The 26,119-nt window shown below is 35.4% G+C and overlaps 1 protein-coding gene and 1 long non-coding RNA gene across 9 annotated transcripts in view; one reads left to right on the forward strand and one right to left on the reverse strand.

The window, feature by feature from the left end:
• The window catches only part of LOC143264387 (uncharacterized), a 143,929-nt gene extending 137,270 nt beyond the window's left edge, over nucleotides 1-6,659 (forward strand). Inside the window, exon 2 of the long non-coding RNA XR_013038106.1 lies at nucleotides 6,167-6,659. This is a non-coding gene — a long non-coding RNA (uncharacterized LOC143264387). The remainder of the gene's footprint in view (nucleotides 1-6,166) is intronic.
• Hr4 (nuclear hormone receptor 4) overlaps nucleotides 1-26,119 on the reverse strand; it is a 213,062-nt gene that overhangs the window by 173,333 nt on the left and 13,610 nt on the right. The window lies entirely within an intron of this gene.

Below are 26,119 nucleotides of genomic sequence, written 5' to 3' on the forward strand. Positions count from 1 at the left end.
TGACGTAACGCAAGCGAACGTATGGAACAACTCGGAATTAATTGGAACAAATATGTAAAGGGAGATTGTTTTCGGGGATTATCAAAATCGCTTGAAAGCTGTTTTTAGTTACTGCATGGTGCGCGGACTCTCCAAAGCATGAAATTGTTATTGCAGTGAAGAGCTTTCAAGCAGTTCGAGAATTGTTCCTCTTTGTCCTGGTTTTACGCTCATTTGGAGCAATGGTATTTGAACACGGACACAGAATACGTCCGGAGGATTGTAACAGTCTAACGGATGTTAAAACCGGTGTTAAACTGCATTTTATTATTCTGGAGGAACGAATTTCTAATTTACTTTCATTCATTTACTGCCATTTTTATTACTAAACACTTGCTCATTATTAACTCTCAATGTTTCGTAAATTTAACTTTATAACCTCAAACTAAATTTGTATGAATTGTTGACTGAACCAGTAATTATTTCATACTAGTTTCATACACAGTATGTCGAGAAAGTAACGGAACTTTTTAACTTTAAGAAAAACTAGCGCCATCTATTAAAACAATATGTTATCTGAAAACAGCCTTCCCTACAAAACACAACAATCATTATTGAAATCGATCAACGAATTGTAAACTTATGGCGTTTAATAAAAAAATCTATGTTAACAATACAATGTATTGCATACAATACAATGCTAGTCTTAGTGCTTTCAAAATAGAAAATAATGAAAGCTAAATAGGATCATAGAGAAGATCGGTGCGTAAACCAAGACGAAGATATTCCATCAGCCACGTTAAACACAGCGCCATAGATTTCCCATAATAGCGCGGAAATCCTGCAGAAATGGAGCGAAGACAATTGTGATTATTGTAGAGACAACGATAACCGGTGCATCGTGAAAATGAAATCGGAACTGGGTACGGGACTGTTTGCACTGGTGGATTCAATTCGCTACAGATAGAGAGAGAAGGGTAGAAAAGGGGTTGGAAAGGAAAACAGAGAGCGTAGGGGGTTTGATATTGCTACACACGGTGGATTATAAAGAAAGCGGAAACGTCAGGGTAGCAGGGTGCGCAAATGGAAATAGAAACGGGCATATTTAAGCGGTTACATACCGTGTGACACCGGTCATATACACGGATATCGGATACGCTCTCATTTATCATCGCCATTAACCCGGTGACACGGTGAACCTTGCTAATCTCACCAGTTCAAATATAAATTCCGCTTTGACCTTCCATTTTACTACTTTCCGTCGTTAACAATACTCTTTTCATTCTTTCATTTCCTACCCTCTGATGTACGCGTTTCAACCCCTTCGCTCTCTACATTATCATGTACTTTCCTTTTGTTTCATATTCGAACGTTTATTTTACATGTTTATTTTATATTAATTTTTTTATTTTTTTAACAGTTATTTTATTTCATAATCGAACATTTATTTTGCATGTTTATTTCATATGTATCATTTTTCATATTCATGCATAGTTATATTCATAAGTGGCAGATGTAGTAAGATAATAATATAATAATACAGAAATACGGTAATATAATTGTATAGTTACGTAGAAACACAGCGTCCTAGTAGCATATGAATATAGCAGCAAATTCGTATAGTAAAGTAACAAAACATTAAAATAATAGAATAATAGACTATTAGAACAGTATACTTATATTTCAAAATTCCTCATATTCCTCGATCACAGCTAAAGTGCGTCATGAGTGCGTCATGAGTGCACCACAAGTGTCTCATGAGTGCGTCATGAATGCGTCACGAGTGTGTCACGAGTGTCTTACGAGTGCGTCATGAATGTCTTATGAATGCGTCATGAGTGAGTTACGAGTGCGTCATGAATGCGTCACGAGTGTCTCAAGAGTGTGTCATGAGTGTGTCACTGATGTCACGAGTGCGTCATGAGTGTATCAGTAGTGCCTCATGATTGCCTTATAAGTACGTCATGAGTGCGTCACGAGTTAGACGACCCATCAAAATAGCGTGAAAGATTAATAAGAAGTAAGATGAGTAAAATAGGAGTAATAATAACGGAGTCGATTCATTAAGAAAGAGAAAAGTAATGGAAAAAGATTAGTGGAAAGTCGATCGTTCGATTGGCCGAACCGTTCAACGACCCGTTCCCGATGTGGACGGGATCGGAAGGAACATTTAGAAACCAATTTCCCGGACAAAGAAACGGTGATTATCCGAGAGTAATCGCGGCATGCCGGTAGCTAGTCGACACCAGGAAGCGAGCCGCTAAACTCCCCCGGTTGCGGTGCAATTGCAATCATCTCGCTGCCTAGCCACTTTCACTGGTGACCTACTGTTACGACGTCCTGGCTTGCCAGTGACGCGGCACCTTCCACACTCTATGTGGCTATGTGCCTATGTATGTTTGTATCTGCACACACACACCTATGCGTTTGCGTGCGCGTTCGTTTCACCCTACGCGTGCAGCCTATTCACGATTCGTACGCAGAACCGTTAGCTGAAGAGAACACCACGAAGATCGAGACAGAGAGAAACGACCCGGTGTTTGCTTACTTTCATTTATTCTCAGGTGCTTTATGGCGGCTATGAAATTCATCGAAAATGGTTGGTTTAGTCGGGGATTATGGGTGTCTGGATACGGTGGGGGCTTACTCGTTTCCTGGGATGATAATTGTACGATTTTATATGCGGATGTTGAAGAGGAACGCTAGAAACCATCTATGGGATTTGGAAGAGTTTGGAGATTATTGTGAGTTTGGAGCTGTGGGTTTGAACAACGTAGCTTTTGAACTTTCTTGTGGGATGATAATGAGTACGTATGACGATATTCAATTTTAGAGTTCAGAACAATTTTTCAAAACTAATATACTTTTGCTGTAATTTGAAACTGGATATTTGAGGTATCACGTTCGAATGCTTTGTATGTTTTGAGAGGTCTAACTCGGTAAAAAGTCAACTAACAAATCTTATATAATATTTACATTGCTATGATCCGATTAATATGTCAGAGCTACTACAAAAGTCTGAGATTTAAAACGAGGTCGGCCATTTGCTATTTATGATATCTGTATAATAATACCTCTACAGAATATAATTATTTGCAAATAGTTATTTTCACAATAAAGACACGGAATTATATTTCATATATTAGATTATACTTCATATACTATAATGTACTCCATTGATCGAAGATTGAACACGAACATAACCTCGAAAGAATTCAACTTCTTGCTTCATGAAGTTCACAGGAAACAAGATAGCTGCAAAAACATAATTGCTCGAAGATGAACACATATTAGAATTACATGTTACAGTATACTCCATCTACGAAGATTAAAACGAACGGAAGAAGTACAAACGCTGGAAGCATCCACCGTTTGTCTTCTCTTGTGCTTCAACTTCCGCGTCACGAGTGTCATGATCCGCACGGTGGCTGCTGGATCACGAAACATTCCAACGAAGAAGATCAATCCTTAACTCCGCGATATTCTCAACACGGAGAGGCAAAATAAAACGCGGTAAAAATTTATTTTAATTTATTTAAGGTTATAACATTTGAGGTTATTGTTTCTCAAGATGGCGGTCGGTTAATATACAAACTATAGAAATATAGAAATGTTACAATATAGACTTTATACTAAAATAGTACAGACAACAGAATTATACAAAAATTATACAAAATTCTACAAAAATATGCAAGCAATAAAATTTGTTAGTTTAGATGAATTTTGTGAATATAAATAATAGGATTTATCAACACAAATAATAACCAACAATAATTTAATAAATGAAAGTAATTTAATAATCTAATTATTATTTATTAAAATAAATAATAAGTGAATGTCAGTGTGTGCAAATGTTTGAAAGTGAAACTTTGCTTCCTCCTTGTATACCATATTTTTCAACTCCGTACGAAGATTTGGAAACTAGATATTCATCCGGCAATTCATCATCTCCCTCCATTTTTTTAATGTGCCCCAAGACACGTTGAGCATGGTCATGGATTCAGAAACCAGTTCTCGCGATCAAAGTTGTGCACCATAGTCACTTGAACAGCTAACCTATCTCGTCTTCTACAGCCTCGCCAATTATCCTGGCAGTGCTCAGGACTTCGTCGAACTGCAAACTATCGGATTAGAGAGATCCACGAAGCCCGACCACTCGATTCGATAGGTTAAGTTCGAGCTTTCCATGTAAATAATTGTTATAATTATGGGAGGAAATTAATTTTCTAGCGGGGAACGTGAACTGGTCGTGATGACGTGAAATTAACCCCATCTACGATCTAAATGAGTTGGTCGTTTAATTCATTGAACTCCTGATTTTTAACTTCGCTTTAAAATGTAGTTAACGACTTGTAATTTATATTTAAACGAGACATGAATAAAAGTGTATAACATTAATAAAAATATTAAATAAACATTAATGTAAAGAATTATTAAAAGCTCATCATAATTCATTATACCACATCAATTTAAAAAATGAGATTTTATTAAGATTGTTACATAAGTACATTAATATTGTGACAATTATTTGTTCAATTATAAAGAGTTCATAGTTATCATTTTTAAATTACTTTCGCCAGAAAAGTGACTAATAAACACCATCTTAATTTTAAGCTTATTTAATGTACATTTATTTTTAATTATTTCATTAATGAGTACTATAAACGACTGGTAAATGCAGTCTTAATAAGTTGTATATCGAATTCATTTCGTTTAAATTTATTTTTAATTATTTAAGTAATTAATATTATAAAGGTAGCTGGTAAAAGCTGTTTTAATAACAATTTGAATATCAAATTCATTTCAATCAAATTTATCTTTGATTCTTAATTAATGAGTACTATAAACATGGCTGGCAAATGCTGCTTTAATAAGAAGCTGAAAATCGAATTCATTTCATACAAATTTATTTTTAATTCTTTAGTTAACGATCACTATAAAGATGGCTTGTAAATGCTGTATTAATAAGTTATTGAACATCAAATTCATTTTATTCAAATTTATTTTTAATTATTTAATTAATGATCACTATTAAGATGGCTGATAAACGCTGTCCTAATAAGTAGCTAAACATCAAATTCATTTCATTTAAATTTGTGTTGAATTACTTAATTAATGAGTACCACAAAAATGACTGACAAAAGCAATCTTAACACTGTACTAAATATCGGAATTATTTTATTTAAATTTCTTTTTAAAAATTCCATTAACGAACACCATAAAAATAGCTAACAACGAATAAAAATTAAAATTACATAACTAATGAATATACTTAAAAAATGAAATATAAAGAACAATATAAAGTAATAGTGTTCAAATAAATCTTATAGCTTCCGTGATTCAACTATCGAATCGTGACAAGAAACAAAAGAAACATCGACAACGCTAATCGTAGAATGGTTGTCGGTAGCAACCCCGTCAGAAAATCATTCATGGAATCAATGATCGTTCGTGCTGGCAGAACGTCCTCGACAGCATTCTCCGTTTGTTCCTGGTTGCTCGTCGAGCGGGAAAACGCGGAAGAGAAACGCAACGGGCAGGCCGTTGCCTCGAGAGGGCAAGGTGCATGAACCGTGGGTGGTTGCGCAAACCGTAACCTCCTCCTTGTCGTTGTCGTCGTGTACCTGACCATGCAGGCGGGTCTCGGTTCTACTGAGACCATGATCGCACGCAATATGCATAAATTACACGCGTGTATGGGCATGGGGGCAACCTGGTGGCCCCGCGGCGGTGAAAGTTGCCCGAGGTCAACAATTACCGGTAATTCTTTTGCGTGGACGATGGGCTACTGCTCATTGGTCACTTTGTGTATATTCTCTATATTGTTCAACATTCGTATGTTACTATTTATTTATTTAGATGTTCTCTGAGGATTTAGATATTCTCTGAAATCTTCACATTTTGAAATTGTAAAATTGGAAGACAAAATTTGAAGATTTAAAAGCGTTGGAGAAAATATAAATGAATAAATAGAAACTTGCGAATACAATATATGTCTAATATATGTATATGACATAAAAATTTTTAAATTTAAAAATTCATAAATTTCTAAGTTTGAAAATCCATCATTTCGAATACTAAAATAGCATAGAATCGCAACTAAAATGGAAATCACGTTCCTCAGCTTTGAAGCAAAGTTATTTTCTTCGAACGATAAATGCAAAGTAGATCTATATTTTTCTTCCAGGATAATCGCCCGTCCTCGAGTATTGTTACGTAAGAAATTTCTAGCCAGACGGATCGAGAAGGCGTACGCCTTGAAAATTCGAAAAGTACAATGAAAACAGCGGCTGTCCATCGGTGCTTTACGAGCTTGAAAGCTCTTGCGTGGCTTCCGAAGTGCAATGACACTACGTTTCCAACCACCGCGACCTCTTTTTCTCTTTTATACGTCACGAAACTTCTTTCGATGACTCTTATACCGGGGACAATCGTTATTTAATACGAAGCATTCCGATATCGAAACGTCGAGCGTGAAATAATCGATACTTTATTTTTGTGAATTACTGGAGAAAACTAGAATTACTGAATTGTATTAAAATTAACGGGAGACTCGGTTAACGTTGTTGATGCAGAAAGCAATTTTTAGTTTTATTTTTAGGTTGAAAGTGTAACAAAATTCTTTACTAAAAATAATTTCTCTATGTTACAAAAATTGTCAAATAAAAATTTAGAATATCTGTAAATTGTTTTACTAACAGAAAATTTCTCTATGTTATAAAAATTGTCAAATAAAAATTTAGAATCTCTGTAAATTGTTTTACTGACAGAATATGATAAAAAAGATTTATTAATTTGAATATTATTGCAGAATGTTCAAAATCACCTTTTTATAAAAATCTATTTGATATCACAGATATGAATAAGTGAAAGCGAATTGTGCGGAAGTAAAACGTACACTTAAATTGACGAGCGAATAAACATTGAAAACGAAGCCACAATCTTCGCTCGGAGGTTCAGAGTTCAACAAGATGTATGCAAATTGCAAGGAAACGAAAGGTACGTTCCTTTTAGTACGCGACACTCTTAAGAAATTCAAATGTTACGTTCGACTTTTCGAATACTAAGCGTACCGTGCTGAATGCGACAATGACACTTAGACAAACAAAATAGTAATGAGAAGCTGGCTATAAATAGACGTTACCGTTAACACTTTCTTTACTATGAGTCAATTCCTTTTGCTTAACTGCTAAATTGCAGAATCTGTCGACTGCGATCTTAGTAAGATCAGAGCTACTTGCTGATGTGTTTGTTCAAAATAATCTATGTTCAAGATTATTTTTGGTAAATATTTTTTTTCAATGTCTATGTTGTTATTATTTATATTATTTTGCTATTTTTATGTTGCACTACACAGCATATACTTTATTACTGTGGCGCTATTTTATGAATTACGATGCATTTTCAGTGTTAAGCACTCAACTTGTATATTTAAGGGATGATTTTTTGAGGTTAGGAAAAGACACGATTTAAACTTCTCAAGTAGTTATATTTGACTAATATTAAGTCTCTAACAATTATATGATTCCCAAATGGTTTTAGAATATACATCATCTGTGATAAGACATATGTGACATTCTAGAAGCAAAATATCCACACATGTGTACGTATCATTAAAGAGGTTATGTTCGGTTGCAGTAAAAATGTTCTAATACTAAATATCCAAAGATTTAGTTACTGTTACAATTGATTTTGATTCTAACAATAAATGAACATCAATTTATATTATACTCAAGTCATAATATGCATCATATGTGGTAAAGTCATGTGATCTTCGAAAAGCATAGTAAATATCCACATATGCATACGTATCTTTGAAAAGGTTATATTCGGTTGCAGTTAAAATGGTCTAATATTACATATCCAATGATTTAATATGATGTGTGTACCACAAAGTACCTATTATTAAACAGAACATTTCGAGAGAGGATTAACGAAGAGACGTAATAGTCAAGGGTTGCTGATCGTTACAGGAGGCAAGAAATGCGAGTAATCTCCCTTCCTCGTCGGGGTTGTCCCGATCGCCACGGAACGTTACATATCACTCGGCCCGGATAAAAATACACCGTGGGAGCGATGACTCGGGCATAAAAATACATCGAAATGCAACTGCGGGAGGAGACTTGCATTCGCGCGTATCTCGAGACGGGCCTCAGCTCGAAAACACGCGCGTACCAGCGAGGAGGATTCGTGAACGCGCGCGCCGACTGAATGGGACGTAACAGAATTTACGAGCTAGGGGAGACTGCAGGGAAACTGCATTGACCGATACGAGGGAAATTTCCATGGGGTCGTTCACGGTGCAGGAGACATCTTACACGTTACAGTGATTTCTAAACGCTTTCGAGAATCGATTTTCTTTCGAGGATTTATATAGGTTATAACTAACTATTTCAATTAATCAAATCTGTAACAGAAGGTACAAACAGACAGTTAAAAAGAATAATTATATTCTTCGTTGTTTAACTATGTATATACTTCGTTGCTTAGCTGTGTTGTTTATCAATTTTCAAACGAGATGTTCAAACCTTATTAACATCAGAATGAGACTTGTTAACCAAACAAATAAGTATATCAAGTTTCATGCAAACATTGAAGGATATGTTGCTCCACATACATATGTGGATAGGCTGTTTAAGAATGTTCAAATGTAACGTTCAAACTTTATTAACATCAGAATGAAATAGATTAACTGAAGGAATAAACATAAATAGATACATTATGTTCATACAAACATTGAACTAATAAATATATACATATTTATTTTTATGCAAATATATACATACATACACATATGAATGATGATACAAAAGATATGTCACATATGAACACATATGCGAATACATGTATGAACACGAATATTGCATATGAATACATGTGCAAAATAATCAAGCTAGAAGAGTAAAAAAATAAAATTAAAGTACAATTATTCACTAATAGTCATACAAATATACCTGAATAAAATAAAACCTAGAAGTTATCCATGAACCAAAATTATAAAGTATGACTTTGATACACCTGTTCATCCCCGAAACCCCAAACTCAAATTAATTTTCCGGCCGTATCCGCTGGAAGCGACAGATAAGGCGTAGTTAATCATCGCGGCAGTTAGTGGAAGTAAACGACAGCTTCCCCGAAACAACGTTCCAATTATTCCAGTCGAATTCGAGGAAGGAAACACCCCTGGCAGTTCGTCGCCAGAATACAGGTTCTTCGAGGGCCTGTAAAAGGCAGCTTTAGACATCGAATCCCCGCGACACCCGCCAGAAAAGATCGCCAACGTTTCGGCTCCTTTTTTAAGCCTGTCGCTTTTTCCCGCCGGTTCGTTCGGCTTTTAATAACTCCCACGCGTAAAAGCGGGTCCCTCATCCGCGGTCGTGTGCGTGCCTGGATGCTGTATTAACCACCGCACCAGTCAATGACCCTGCCATGCCGCTTCAACGCCACACGCCCATTTGCTCTTTGCAACGCGACGAAAGTCAGCCTGTTACGCATTGCCCATCCTCCGCCTTTTCCGTGAATTTTCGGGTGGGTTCAATGAAAGGATCGAATGTGACCCCAGAGATCACGTTTCGGTTGGGACAATGTGATCGGATGGGGACCTTGCACCTTGCTTCTTGGGGACCTTGTTTACGGGTGCTTTGGCGGATTTGAGAGGGTGGATAATTTAAGGTTTGAAAATTTGGGAGAAGGTAGAAGAATTCGGAGAGTTAAGGATTTGGGGATGTAGGAATTTTGGAATGTGAGGATTTGAGAATGTGAGAGTTTGGGGAGATGGAGATTTGGGGGTATGGGATTATGGGGACGTAGGAAATTGGGGACATGGGAATTTGGGGGCGTAGGAAATTGGGGACATGGGAATTTGGAGGTGTAGAGATTTGGGAGAGTAGAAATTCAGGAAGATAGAAATTTGGGGAAATAGGAATTTGGGAGCGTTGCAAATTTGGGGACGTAGGAATTTGGGGACATAGGAATTTGGGAGAGTAGAAATTTGGGGACATAGGAATTTGGGAGAGTAGAAATTCAGGAAGATAGAAATTTGGGGAAATAGGAATTTGGGAGCGTTGCAAATTTGGGGACGTAGAAATTTGGGGACATAGGAATTTGGGAGAGTAGAAATTTGGGGACATAGAAATTTGGGAATGTAGAAATTTGGGAATGTAGAGATAGAGGAAGGTAGAAATTTGAGAACGTGGCAAATTTGGGGACATAGGGATTTGAAGGCGTAGAAATTTGCAGATGTAGAAATTTGGAAATATAGAAATTCGAAAACGTGGGAAGTCTTCCTCTAAAAGATACCATACCCTTTTCACTCATAACATGCCACACTTCATATGTAGTTCTAGGTCATACCTAATCTACAACTAGCCTATTCAGGGTGTCTTCAACATCCTCCACATATCTCCATATTTCAAACCAAAGAAGAATAAAACACTCCTAAAATTAGCAACATCAGAATTCATAGACGGTCACAAAACGTTCATTTGATCCAGTCAAGTGGCCAGTAACCGGTTGTCAACAATTCTGCTCCTGAAATTGGGCAAACCTTAACCTTCGGACGGAGCTGCTGCGAATGCGGAGAATGTGGCGCAACAACCTAAACCTTGCCAATGGAGGGAATTTAATCTCGACCACGCTTTCCTTCCTGTCGGATAACAAACACGAGAGAAACAGAGATAGGAACAGAGAGGAAGAGCAAGAGAGAAACTTGACAATAGGTCTCGCTGTTGCGGTCAGCTGACTGTTTGATAAAAAAAAGAGGCAAGATAATCCCGCAACGACGATGATAACCGAATCAGCCTCGACGACTGTTTGCACGCAATGAATTTTATTTCGACTGGCCTCGATTGAATATTATTAACGCTTTTATTGCACGTTTCGAGGTTGTTAATTACTCTTGCAATTTTATATTGATGTGACGTACATGTTCTGTTAAATTTTTTGGCAGTATGTAATTATTTTATTGTGAAGTCGGTAATTAAAATATCTGTATGTTTTTGATTGTTGTTGGTTGTTTAATATACGGGAAGAGTGTAATAATCGAATAATGATGGAATTATGAAATAGTATAGCAGACAAGTAATGTAGCAAGAAATATGTAGTGACATATTAGATTATTAATGTATAGCAACAAATTAGGTTATCTCATTTAGGTATCAAGAATTACAGAATTTAGAAATTTTAGACATTTTAGACATTTTGGACATTTTAGACATTTTAGACATTTTAGACATTTTAGACATTTTAGACATTTTGGACATTTTAGAAAATTTAGGGCTGTAAAACGCTACAAGTTTGAAAATGTAAATTTTATCAAAAGTATAGCATTTTAATGCAGTCAAATAAATAATAAAACACTACTATATACAACACTAAAATAATATTAGAATACTAAAATCATAAAGTACCAAAATAAAATAGAAAATCTATAAAATAAAATAGTGAAGTACTGAATCATAAAGTAATAAAATCTCAAAAAATTTTAACCAACTTTCTATTAGCTTACAGCATCAAATGTCCGCCTCTTAAAGTCACATCGTAATGTTTATTTACACATGCTGACGTAGTCGTGTGCCGATTTATATTTCATTAATAATAAAGATACGATGAATGAGAGAGTAACTGGAGGACCTTATGTAATGGCGCGGTCACTGACTCCGATACACTTTCTCCAACGAGTTATCCGCCGTAGATACAGATAAATGTCCGGTATCGTTTGACGAACATAAGATAGACTACGAATTTTTTTCTCCAATGGAATTATACTCATTGAATTCAAGAAAGGACCGACCATTCTGCTTTCATAATGAAATTTATGCTCACTGTTTCTTACAATCATAGCCTCGTTCACTCGAATCACCTCGAACACTAGAATCTTAATTGACAAATTATGTCACTTTCTATGAAAATATTGGTGCTTCTGAAATCAGCAGGCAACATTGTAAAATAACTCTGACTGCCCATTAAGTCAAATTTTATTCATCTTTGATTATCAAAACAAAAATGATAAAAAATAAAAATTACCAAAATGAGGTCCACAAAAATTACAGCTTATATTAATGAATTAATGTCTCCCTAAAATTTTCATGTTAATCCAATATCTTGAGCGTATCAACAAGTAACCGAAGCAATTAAAGAAATGAAATTAAGCAATAACGACTCGATGCACTTTGCCAATGACGTTTAAAGAATCGCAGGTGGCAGACCTCGCCGCGTTTTCGCACGTTTGTGCGTTTTCATCCGTCCACCTCGAGCGCGGTTTCGCTCCTCTTTTTTTCCGTCTCCTACGCTGCCGTGAAACTAATTTAGCTACCGAGACGATGACTCGGGAAAAAAGACTCTGCCAATCAGTTTCCCCCGGGACGAAATTGCGACGGCAAAGCCGGAGTTTTAACGCGACGAAATCCGCGTCGAAAAATTTTTCAACCACTCGTAAACGACCTCCACGTGGCTAAAAATGACGTCAATGAAACGGAGAATAGCTTTTCTTCGTTATACTCTTCTTTCGAGACTTTCGTTGCTAACGTTACTATTTAACGGACTTGCAAGAGTCGCTTCTGATCGATGGACTATTAATTTGGAAACAATGGAACCGGAATTTAGTGGAGCATTATTAAGACTCTGGGTAAAATCGATTAATATCGATACATTAGAAAGCTTCTTAGGATATTAGACTTTAATTGCTGTTCTGATGGATTTGACAGTTTAAATCAAATCTGATAAGTTATAGTATAACTGATTTATGGTATAATTGAATATTAGTAGTAATTTAAAATTATTGGGCTGATAAAAATTAGTTCCATAAATTTATCTTCTATTGTCATTAATCACAAAATAATTTAACTACCCACTAAATGCCAAATTTTTCACATTTATCATTTCAACATGGTGGTCCCTCAGACTCCACATGTGTACCTCCAAGATTCCTGAGAAATATTTATTTAAAACTTTTAATAACGACAGACACATTCTTCCCAATTAAATATCAGTGTATCTACAAGATTTGAAGCTAAGATTTGATGCTGTTTCCATTGGAGGACAACTACAAAATCGATTAAGAGCGCCCTAAGAAACGAAAGAAAAAGGCAGACATATTTTGAGGGGAATGTCAAGATTAAGAGTTTAAAAGTTGCAGCAGAAAAGTTAAGTAAAAATTCGAAACTCTTTGCACTTCGTTAAACGCGTCGAAGTTCGCCACGTTCCAGAGCATGGTAGACTTCATGCCGGAATCGTTTCAGACTTCATAGAAAGCTATTTCGGTGCCAACGATAGAACTATTCAGACCTGGACGCTTCCGCGTCAAAGCTACTTAACGCGACTGGTTGACTTCATTAATCGTTACATTAAAGCGAGCGACGAGAATAGAAGACAACGACTAAAGTTTTGTCTTTGAGATTCTATCTACCGAACTGCACAACCTGAATACCGTTCGTCGATTCGTCGCGATCCGCTCTTAGATATTCCATCAAATTGACAGCTGCGAGCGGTTCGAGCATTTCCCAATGAAACTATTAAACTGCACCGTATCAAATGGCGAATTTCGAAACATCGAAAGTCTGCCGATGAGATGATTAGATGACGGGAAAGTTGACGCGAGGCAATTATGTTGTATCAATTCGTAACATTTGATAGAGCATTGTGCAAACCTTTCGTCATTACATACCTTTTATCTGAGGTCGTCAGATTTGATGGAGAAAATCTGATGATAATGAATGTTCAGCAAAAGGTTAGGTCAAATGCAATGTAGCAAATAAGAATTTATAGAAGCTATATAGTTTAGAACCATTTCAAAACTTTCATCCTTATGTACAATTATCATGTTTGATCAAATTGAGTCAAAAATGGTCATCGAGGGCTGAAAAGCACATTTAGCTAAGACTTCACATGTACCTCGAATGGAAGATATAACATTGAATCTATAATGTCCATCCAGTTAATGAACAAGTACTGTTAAAAATTGGAAAAATGGTTAAAAGAACTTCCGTTCTGTTATGTACAATTCATATGTACAATTATTAGGTTTGATCAAACTGAGTCAAAAATGGTTATCAAGGGCTAAAGAGTACATTTAGCTAAGACTTCACACGTACCTCGAATGTAAGATATAACGTTGAATCTATAATGTCCACCCAGTTACTGAACAAGTACTGTTAAAAATTGGAAAAATTGTTAAAAGAACTTTCGTTCTGTTATTTCTAATTAATATGTATAATTATTAGGTTTGATCAAATTGAGTCAAAAATGGTCATCAAGGACTAAAGAGTACATTTAGCTAAGACTTCACATGTACCTCGAATCGAAGATGCAACGTTGAATTTATAATGTCCACAAAATTAATGAACAAGAATTAATGAACAATCAAAAATTAGAAAAGTTTTTGAACTTGAGTGAATATTTATTAAAAATTGGGAACTTGATTGAATTATCTGCAGATCGTGGATTATCGATGTGTATGAATGTGGTTTCGCTTTTCGTGTCTCGGAAGAGTTCGCTCGAGATGGTTGCAACCAGGTTGCACAACCGTTCCTCATAGGCGGTCGAGCGTATCTCGAAGCAAGATCCAATCCTAGCCAATCTTATCCTAGGCCTAGGCTACCACTAGATCGTCTGTCTGTCGGGTTAGGTTGGGATAGATCGCGTATTACGCCGCTGCAGCAAACTTTCTCCCTGAGGACGATGCACCTGGCCCCACCAGACACCACGGTGGATCAACCACGCGATATAAAGCGTCGACTTGACCGACGAGACTCTCTCGATGCCGTGGAATCGATAGCGTTAGAATTTAGACGGGGATTGCGGTTGTTCATGCTCTTACGTTATGAGGGATTTCGAGCCTACGACGATTTATTCTGTGGTTGGAAAGATTGCAGGATTGTTGTTTATTCTTTACTTCTTTTGTTGTTTATTCTTTTCGGAAGTTTTCTACGGCAAATTTTATAGCAATGATAAATTGCATTGATATCTGCAATTAATTGATAACGAACCTGAAACCTTTTTCGACAAAAGTTTAACGATGTTGATTTTTGTATTCCATGAAAATATTCTTTTGGTAAATTTTTGTAGCATGAAATTCCGCATAAAAGATAACTCTTGTAACGCTACATGAGAGATACGATATAATGCAAAAATCGATATCGTTCACAAATTTTTGTCTGCAGCGGCAAATGAAATTGCGCCTCGCTTTAAACATGTAGTTTATCGAATAGTTTGCACAATGCGTTTGCTGACAGATTCTGGCACGGATTAAAAATGAAGGACAGAATATCGATGAAATTATTTAGTAACGACTAACTTTTAATTTTTTTAAATTTGTTAAGAGAGAATGTCATGAAAATGGAAGTTAAGCTTGTATAAAAAAATAAATATTTTGATATGTTTACGGAGAATAATATTAATCTTCTCATGGAAATAAATGATATAATAGGTAACAGTATAAGTCGAAATAAATTGTATCGAGTGAATGAACTCGACAGAATTAATATCCGAGAGAAAATGAGTGAAATCGAAATTTTTGAAACATTTATTCGACAAAAAGGACAGGAAAGAAACGTATCGATAATTAATCGATGCTGGTGTAATTATAAAAAGCGTTTAATACGGAACGCTTGCGAACATATTTTTCGGCGTTAATATCCGAAATAATCTGTCGAAGTGTGTACTAATAGCCGTCAATAATAAATTAAAAGCGGTAGTGCATGACGTTGAACGTGATTTCGGCGATAATTAGCAATGGAAATGATGCCCAGTCAAGTGGTGTCAATAGTACCGATGGAAATATTTATACCTTGGACAAATATCCACTCTATTCATATTGAACATTAATTGAATCAAGATATTTACATGATTGAATTACATTCTGTTGTTTCAAGTTTTGCAATTTTTTATTTTTTTAGGTTTATGGATTTAGAGATTTGGGGATTTGGGGATTTTGGGATTTTGGGGTTTTGGGGTTTTGGGGTTTTGGAGTTTTGGGGTTTTGGGGTTTTGGGGTCTTGAGATTTTGGGGTTTTGGGGCTTTGGGGTTTTGAGATTTAAAAATTTGGGAGATTTGAAGATTTAGAGATTTGGAGATTTGGAAATTTGGAGATTTGAAGATTTGGAGATTTGGAGTTTTTGAGATTTTGGGATTTGGAGATTTGGAAATTTTGAGGTTTTGGGCTTTTGAGATTTTGGAGATTTGAAGATTTGGAAATTTGGAAATGTAGAGATTTGAAGATTTGAAGATTTGGAGATTTGGAGATCTGGAGATTAGGAGATTTGAGGGTTTGCAAATTTTGAGGTTTTAGGGTATTAAGATTTTGAGATTCTTGAGATTTGAATATTTTGAGACTTACAAATTTACAAACTGACAAACATAAAAATTTGTCAAGTAGAAAATTCAGAAAGCTAAAATTTTGACCCAAATTCTCAAATTTTCCAATACCCAACTTAAAATCTCAAATTCCTAATTTTTCCACTTCCCAATTTTCCAATTCACAAATCTCGCTACTCCAAATACACAATCTTGAAATTAAAAAATTTAAAAGAATGAATAAACCTCCGAAAAAGATTAGTTTCCAAAATTGAAGAGTTTACCCAAAACTAGCCAGACATTCGTGAATCTCTGACAAAGGAGTTCCTCAAGAATATCCTTCCTGAAGAAAACGTGACTTTTAGGGAATCTGAAAAACGATTACGTAGATGGAACGCGGTAAACGAACGTCTAGCAGTCACAGAAAAATCCTGATCGATAGAACGAAGCTTCGGTGACAGGTGTAAGACAAGCGAGTGATTTATGACTCGCTTTTAGATCGCGAAGATTTCCCTGGAGATGCATCCAAATTGGACTTTAGAAAGTGAGATGAGCTCATCGACTCTGATTTTTACCGATTCGACAGATTATAATGAGACTGACGTGCTATTTAAAAATAACCCCATATTGGAAACCAGCTTCGATCTCATAAATAATTTCTGTGAAGATACATTTCTGCATTCAATTTTAGAACATTCAAATCATTCATTAGATAGAATGCAAAATCGCTTTTAAATATTTCATCAATCTATGGATAATCAAAATTTCGTGCGCTTTAAAGCTAGTTAAACATTCATCAGCTCAATTTTCCCTTGTCTTTCCTGTCACTCCTGATATACAAATTTAAACGTTATTATAAAATATTACTGTTATAAATAATTTTATTATTTAAGGATCTTTTTAAGAAGAAATTAAAAACCGATTTTTAAAAGCCGAAGGTGATATACAAATTTAAACGTTATTATAAAATATTACTGTTATGAATAATTTTATTATTTAAGGATCTTTTTAAGAAGAAATTAAAAACCGATTTTTAAAAGCCAAAGGTGATATACAAATTTAAACGTTATTGTAAAATATTACTGTTATAAATAATTTTATTATTTAAAGGTCTTTTTAAAAAGAAATTAAAAACCGATTTTTAAAAGCCGAAGGTGATATACAAATTTAAACGTTATTATAAAATATTACTGTTATAAATAATTTTATTATTTAAGGATCTTTTTAAGAAGAAATTAAGAACCGATTTTTAAAAACCGAAGGTGGAAAATGGAGTGCAATAAACCTACTCACCAACAACTTGCAAGTATAGGCCAGAGATAAATTATGTTTCTATCATAAATGAAAAATGAAGTATCAATAATCACACCGAAGTAACATGGAAGTAATTTGCAGTTCTAAAAAATTGTTCATCCTCCGTTATGTACGACGCTTACAGGTAGACAGGCAAAAGCGAAATGGAAGGTGAGAGTAAGCAGTTGCTCGAAAGAGGTGAAAGTCCATAGGCACACCATAAACGAGTTGCACCGCCATTCAGCCCGTGGGCACCGTCGTTCACGGAGCGGAGTCCAATCGCGAGCGGACTCGCTCCACTGACTCGCGAAGCGTAGACGAGGATTCCGCTAACTTTACTCATGGTACCGCTAGTCCACGGTATCTGTTCACGGACCACCATAATGCCTTCACCGTGGCTTCCGGGTTTTCCCTTTCCGCTCGTGACTCGCACCGAGTCTTATCCTTGTATTTATTGTTGCAAAACATCGAACGAATCTTTCTGAATTATTGACGGTGGGAAAAGAACGAGGAGTTTAGAAATTGTTTGGTTAGTAGGGGAATGGGACATGTCCTATAGGGCTGGAGATTTCAATGCGTGGATATGAAGCTTTCTGAGGTTGCTGAGGTTTTAGATATTTTTTATTTATGTTTGCAATGATACAGATACTTAGTTTTCATTAGATATGTACATTATTTATTTTCATTAAATAGATATAAACATTATTTATTTTTATTAAATAGATATAAACATTATTTATTTTCATTAAATAGATATAAACATTATTTATTTTCATTAAATAGATATAAACGTTATTTAATTTTATCATTTTCTGTGTTGCATGAATAGTGTTGATGTTCAAATAAATAGAATAGGTTTGCATCTTTGTTTTAGTGTTCTAACTAAATTATCTTTATCAAGTTTTATTCTATATTTCAACACTTCTACATTTCTTTTTAATTTATAATCCATTAGAAGTTACAATGTGAATAATGATAAAAATAGTAATTAAGAGGTACCATAGTTATTTGCTCTTGATTGGTTATACATAGTAATACGTTATGTATAATATTCTTTATGAGAGATTTATTCAATTACGAGTTATTTAATAGATCCATTTTAATTATGATTTTTCTGATGAGTTGATTTAATTATGAAGTTTATAATAGGTTGATTTAAATATGATTTTTATGATGGGTTGATTTAATTATGAAGTTTATGATAGGTTGATTTAAGTATGATTTTTATAATAAATTGATTTGATTATGATTTTTATGATGAACGGATTTAATTACAATTTTTATGAAGGGTCAATTAAATTATTTTTATAATAGCTTCATTTATTAACGACATTTTTTAACAAACTTGTTAAGATTTTTATAATAATTTGATTTAATTATTATGTTTATAATAGGTTGATTTAAGTATGATTTTTATAATAAATTGATTTGATTATGATTTTTATGATGAACGGATTTAATTACAATTTTTATGAAGGGTCAATTAAATTATTTTTATAATAGCTTCATTTATTAACGACTTTTTTTAACAAACTTGTTAAGATTTTTATAATAATTTGATTTAATTATTATGTTTATAATAGGTTGATTTAAGTATGATTTTTATAATAGATTGATTTGATTATGATTTTTATGATGATCGAATTTAATTACAATTTTTATAATGGATCAGTTAAATTGTTTTTATAATAGCTTCATTTATTAGTAACTTTTTAATTTGACCAAGTCTAAAAACTCTAAAGAAATTAAAAGTGAGAGTTGCGAGAGAAAAATCATAAAACTATCTATGGTTATTAATGATGTGGCTAGTCCAAGGTTATTCGCATCCCCTATGACGCATGCGGGATGGTCATGGTGCCCCATGTTCCACGGGAACCCTGTTTTCCCTTTTATCGTCCCCTTCGTGGGATCCCACGAGGGTGAAAGTGGTATCACGTTATTGAAACTAGGAAAGTGACACGTTATTTTCTTCATCCCTTTTCTCTTGGCCAACCGTTTTTTTTCCTTCGTTTTTCTTTTTTCTTCCTTTTTTTTTGTTACGAACTTACGTGTGTCGAGTTTAATGGTTCGTGGGGCGAAAGGGTGACACTGTTCGATCAACAAGGGGTGAAAATCGATTCCTGCCTTTCTAAACGATGAAAGTTAAGGGATAATTTATATTACTTGTAACTGTATAAAAATTTAAGATCTCCCTGGATATTTTTTGTTGAAGTTTAACTTAATTCTTTTTATGTTGAAGTTCAACTACAATATGAAAACTGTTTGTAATTATAGATACAGAATTTCGTGTCACATGTAATATTTTTATATTATATTTTATTAAAATATATATTTTTCGTGTGAATTATAACGTGTGTAAATATATGTTCTTTATTTATATACATTGTAATACATGTAAATACGTTTTTATAATAGCTTTCAAACATTAACGTGTCTCTAACAGGCAATTTAAATTTTAAAGGGAGTAGGAACGGTTCTTTTTTAATTCTCGGCCACCGTTCGAGTTAAATTGATCCAAGACAGAACTCCAATATCCAATCTCTTCTTAATGACACACTATTTATGAGAAATTCACTATCCTTCATTAAAGATCCTTAAACATTAATGACTTCCACTTTTTATACCACCAAACTGAAATAAAAATTAAATACTATAAACATAAATAACACAAAAAAATTAAAACAATTAATAAACAAGTAAAAATGATATAAGAAGTATTACGTTCAAAGTTCGAAAGAAAAGCAATAAAACACAAGATTCACTAAAACAATCCAAAAGATTCCAAAGAGAAGCGAAACAGAAACTCGATAATAAACTATAATTCCGGCAACCATCCCGGTCGAGAAAAGAAGATAAAGTTCTCCGGTCACGACTCCTCATCCTCAGTTTTCGAGTTCGTAATTACAAAAGACACTCTCGTCGAATGCAGAGAGTGCGGGAAGGAGAGACGTGTGGAACGTATAAATCGTCTGCACGCGGTGGATGAACCATAGAGGAAGACAATGGCGAGGCACCGATAGAGCGCTGATGACACGACGTAATCAGAAGTCACGAATTATAGAGCATGCATAATGCAGGATCACAGCTACTGCAACATTCATGTAAAGCCACACGAGCCGAATTTTCGCGATTCTGAATTTCAATACGGGCCTAACAGTACTCCGGCTGAGCACGAACCTGTGAACGCGTTCTGTCCTCGAGATTTTGAGGGGTTTGGGATTAAACGCGTCGTCGAAATGCATAGCACGTGATCCACTTTTGCTCGCGCTGGCGGACACATTCGAATCTACATTTTATCAGATGCACGTTAATTTTCATAAATTAAGGCCTTGCACCTTTAATCTCCTGGATGAAATATTATTTTATGAAATGTGTAATCATTTTTTTACACCTCGGATTTAACCCTGAGAGGTTCGTTGCATAGGTCTGGTAATAGATTCTTCGGACGTCATCGATATCGGTGACGATTTTTTAGAGAATGAAATAACTTATTGTATGCAATCGTATTTTACTTTTGAACCCATAATAATTACACTTTATTACAATTTGAGTTATTAACAATTTAAAGAAAGATACAGAGCATGTTATTCACACACATGACCATTATTACATATCAAAAATAAAACTAAATGCATCTTCAAACTTCCCAAAACGTTATACCAATCAGAATATTCCTCGCAATTGTAAATCAAACCAATCAGAATATTCCTCTCAATTTTTCAATTTCGGAATGCAAATATGAAAACTTCGAAAATCCGAACTCCCTGCACTCCATTTTATCCAGCAAACTTCAGCCTCCACCCCCCGAAGCTTACTATAAAACTTCGACAAATTGCAATCCCTACGACTGTCAAATAGCGACAATTCTTCGACCTTCGTCAGAACTTCGCGTCATCCCGCAAGAAAAATGCGTTTCAATCTTTTCGTCGACTCCGGAGCTGACCAATCGACACCTCGTCGATTCGTGCATTTCCATGAAATTCGTATGTGTCCACGAGGAAGGGACTTTAAGTGCGGTATATTGACGCCCTGTTACCAGATTGAAGTTCTTGAAGGGTTCTCGAAGACGGACAGGAACGATTTCGTGCATTCCAGCGGCTGGAGGGGGTGAACACCATGGGGTAGAAAGGCAGACGAAAGTGTTTTTACACGCGGGAGGTCCTGAGAGCTTAAAAAAGAGCGAGGTACGAGAGAAAGGCGAATGTCTTACGAATTTCCATCCGAAGAGCTGGGATCAATCGTGAGATTCGCTGACTTGGATTTTAGACCATTCTGAAATACTAGTTTGGAGGTTGAATAAATTACTGAATACTACAATGTATATTCTGTGTAAATAATATGAAGAATTTAAGAAAATAATGGAGGGTTGTGGAGTTTCTTTTGTAGGTGGAGATGAAAGATTTCAAGGTCAATTTAAACAAAATGGCAGAGATCTTGATTTTTCTAAGTAAAATTATATTTTCATTTTCTTGTGCATGGATTCTTAGAACATTTGTCATAAAAATTATTGAAGCATGATACAAATTAATTGAAGCATGATAAAAATTATCTATGATATTGTTCATTTTCGTAGAAAATATCTTACACTTAAATTTGAAATATTTCATGAACTATTCACTTATTTAATATTACACTTCAATATTTTTATAAAAAATGCTAAGAAAAATCAATCTGCAGAAAAATATCTTTTTATTTAAATAAGTGGATTTGATCTTTGCAACCTCCGAAAATAATTACTATAATAGAAATCTTATCCAGAACTAAGTATCAAATTACTCATGAACAAACTTCATCCACATTTAACAAATAATGAAAATATTTAAGTGTGTGTACTTGTGACTGCACAGCTAATCATTTGTTCCCCCATTTGTGATGTGAACGGTTTGATCTATTGTCAAGCACCTAGTTTTAGAACGATTTCGTTCATCAACGTTTCAAACTCTTCCCGATGTCGTAAACTTCATCTACATTTCATCTTACACGACCTATTGGCCAACCGATGCTCAAACCCTGCTTTTGATATTTAGTCTGCACGAGTTTCGCAACGCGGAATTGTGAAGTATCGTCTTGCTGTTGCGATGTATCGAATCGAATTAATTGCCGGCTAATCGATTCTTTTCGGACACCGGTCCACTCTTTCGACTATATTGCTTAATCAGAGATTCGCTTAGCAGATAAAACCTGTTTAATTTGCGCCATTCGAGATAACGAGTAACTCGTTAATTAACCTTTTCACGAGAAAACTTATACTGGAAACTTTTCTGTGCAAACATTTAATAATTCGTAAAATGTGAACATATTAATTAACTTGCTTTCGCAATTTTCGAGTTGTTAGAAATCAAAGAAATTAATCAACTTGGTATGCACATTTCACTCGAATGAAATTTGCATAACGGTGCTGTTAAATCAAGGTTTCTGTATTAATTTTATCAAATAGCTATTTATATCAATTTTACAAATACCATTGGGTTCAATTATATACTCAGTTTGATCTAAATTAAGATATAATTTAATTCAGTATTAATTGTCAAATCAGTAATAATTGTTAGTAGGTGAGTTAATGTTAAAATATGCAAAGCTTTAATACACATATGATCATAAGTGTGGATTCTTTGATTAACAGAGTCAATGATACATTTTGTCATAGAAAATAGTGTTCTCATGGATTACTCATTGAATATGTAGTTTTCTCTCGTAAGATTTGTCAATGACAGTGCTATTTTCACTAGAAGATTCGTGTGTGTCACATCTCGTCACCCGATGACCTCACATATTGATATAACACGTGCGTTAAAACGCGCAGCGTGCCGATCCTAAGGGGACCAATTCTGAATACGAGGTCGACAACCGCGATGTGTCTCGTTGAACATGTCACTCGGTGATCCTAAGTCAACGAAAGTATTATCAGCCACGTAATAAGGTGTGATATCCCCATAAAATGTAACATGTCACAGCTTTGCGTATTCAAACGATCATTTTCGTAACATTTCATTAAACTCGACGGGAGAAGAAATTTCTCCTCTCTGAAAATATTGAATGAAATCTTCACGCTGTTTGACTTTCCACTCTCGAACACAGAATACCTCCTGATCAGACGCTAGGAAATTAATTCTACTTTTGTTTGATATCGTTTACTTTAGCAATGTAGAAATGGCGCTTAATTCTTCTTGCAGAACTATGAATTATTGTGATAGATTTGTACAGAGTAGAAAAGAGTGAAGTATTCTTAGTTTTGTTAGTTGGAAATTTTGAAAGACTCAATTTTTGGAATTTTCGAATTTTGTAATTGTTGAAAATTAGTGCGTTAGTGAAGTATCAAAATTTAGATTTAAAGTATTAAGGTTTAAATTAAAATATCAAGGTGTAGGTTAAAATACCAAGATTCCTAAATTTTCACGTTTCAAACCTCTCAAATTCCTAAATTCTGAAACTGTGAAATCTTGAAATTCATAATTTAAATTTCCAAACCCACTATCTCCAAATCCATAAATTTTCAAACTTCTAAACCACGAATGTTCATACTCCCAATTCTCATATTTTCAAAGCTCCAACTCCCCAATGCATAAAGCGATATATTCAAAACTGTAACACATCGTAGTCATCGAAGTTCGAGTTATCGATGTTCCATTATATTACCCTTTGCTTCGTAGCAAATATTTCCAGTCAAGTTCAGTTTCATTTCAACTTATGAAGATTTTCACATCAGAATCAAAAGAAATGAAAAAAATTTAATTTTACAGAGATTCATTTATACAAGTTTAATTCGAAGTTCGACTGCAACATTTGACGACATGTCAAATCTACTTAAGTTCTGATTTACAGAGATTTTTTTTAGCGAAATTAAAAAGAATGCAAAAATTGTGATTTCATAAAAATGTTCAAGTTTTAGAAAGTCAAGTCAAAGTTCGACTGCAACTTTGACCACGCATTAATTCAAACTAAATAAAGTTTCATAGCGATTAATGATTTTCGAAGTAAAGAAGAAGGGAATTTTATCTTGAAAATTTTGAAGTTTCCGAGTTATCGAGGTTGTAGTATATGGTCTCGACGAGGACGCGAGGGAGCTCATCGCTCGCGAATGCGGGGGCGCTGTTAGCTGTTCGAGCGTCGGTTGGTGGGGGTTAGTAGTTAGGGAGGGGCGAAAGGGGTGGCGAGTAGGTGGTGGGGGAAGGTTGTTGTAGGAGTGGGGATCGTTCGGTGGCAGCAGCGGCGTGCTCGGTGTCATTGCCTCGACGCTCGGGGCGGCCAGTGACTCCATCACTGACCTAGTGCCGAGGCTTGCCGAGCGGCGGCGTAAACGGCCGAGCCGGAGGCCGTCGACCTCGGCCGGCCTCCAGCGCGACACACACCGACATTACGAGTAGCGCCCCGCTGCCGTACACATCGCGCCTTGTCCTTCTCTTTCTTCTCCTGCCCCTCCCTTTCCACGCCTCTCTCTCTCGATCTCCGTCGCGTCTCCTTCGAGCTTCTCTGCCGTGGGGCTTTCGAACCGACCAGCTGGCCCGGTTGGTCCTGAAAATCGCGGAAATGCGCGAGTTACGCTTATGCGTCAACTTCGCGGCCGCTGAAAACGGAACGCCGCCTCCGATTTCTATTTTTTCCTCGGCAGATCATTCGGGAAAACGATCACCCGTCGACGTGGAAACGGAACACGTCCAGACCGTCGGTCTCCAGCTCGACTCGATGCTTGACGAGTCTGGACGTACGTACATATCGGTTTTATGACGGGGATCTGGCGATTCTGCTGTGCCGAGAGCGGCTTGTTGTTCTCGATGACGGAATTTTTAACGGGGCGTAGATTCGTTGAATCGATCCTTCGCCGAGAATCGTTATTACTTATTTTGATAAACGGCGGTGTGGATGTTTTATTCTGGAAAGTCATCGTTCGCTGCATGCTTAGTTTCATCGATCGTGACTCGCACGGATTCAATTTCTGGACGAATCATCGTGGCTGAGTAGCTTCTTCGGATCTTGTGTTAATGCACCGAGGAGGAAACGGAGATTTAGTGAGACGTTTATTGATTTATGTATTTCAAGTGCTGGCTGATTTCGTTATGCAACGTATTATTTTTTAAATAATTATTACTTCCAAATTACGTAATAATAATACATATGTATGCATATGATATTTCATGTCATGTATAAGAATTTATGGCAAGTATAAAGATATGTTAATAAGACATGTTTTTCGTTGGATAGTAATTTTAGTTCAGAATAGAAATAACGTTTCTGTCACAAAGTACTGCAGCATGACTAATCTCCTATTAATTCCAAAATTCTAGCAATTGAAATTACTCATCCTAGCCTAGCATTACTCATCGTTGTGCCAACCTTGTGACAACTAAAGGCTAAGGTCAATCTGAGGCGCACAAAGCTCCCCACGCCTGTTTTAAATTCTTCAACTAACTCCTCCAAATCTGACACAATCTTATTTTTTAATCGAACGTCCAATTTTAATTATGGGACATTTTTAACCCTCTCGGAGGTCTTACGATGTTTCGTTAGAGTACAAATTAATTTTTAATTTTTTTTTCCTTATGTATTAATGGTATTTTG

The sequence above is a fragment of the Megachile rotundata genome, chromosome 4 (genome assembly GCF_050947335.1).
Source record: "Megachile rotundata isolate GNS110a chromosome 4, iyMegRotu1, whole genome shotgun sequence".
In the NCBI taxonomy this organism is placed as follows: Eukaryota; Metazoa; Arthropoda; class Insecta; order Hymenoptera; family Megachilidae; genus Megachile; species Megachile rotundata.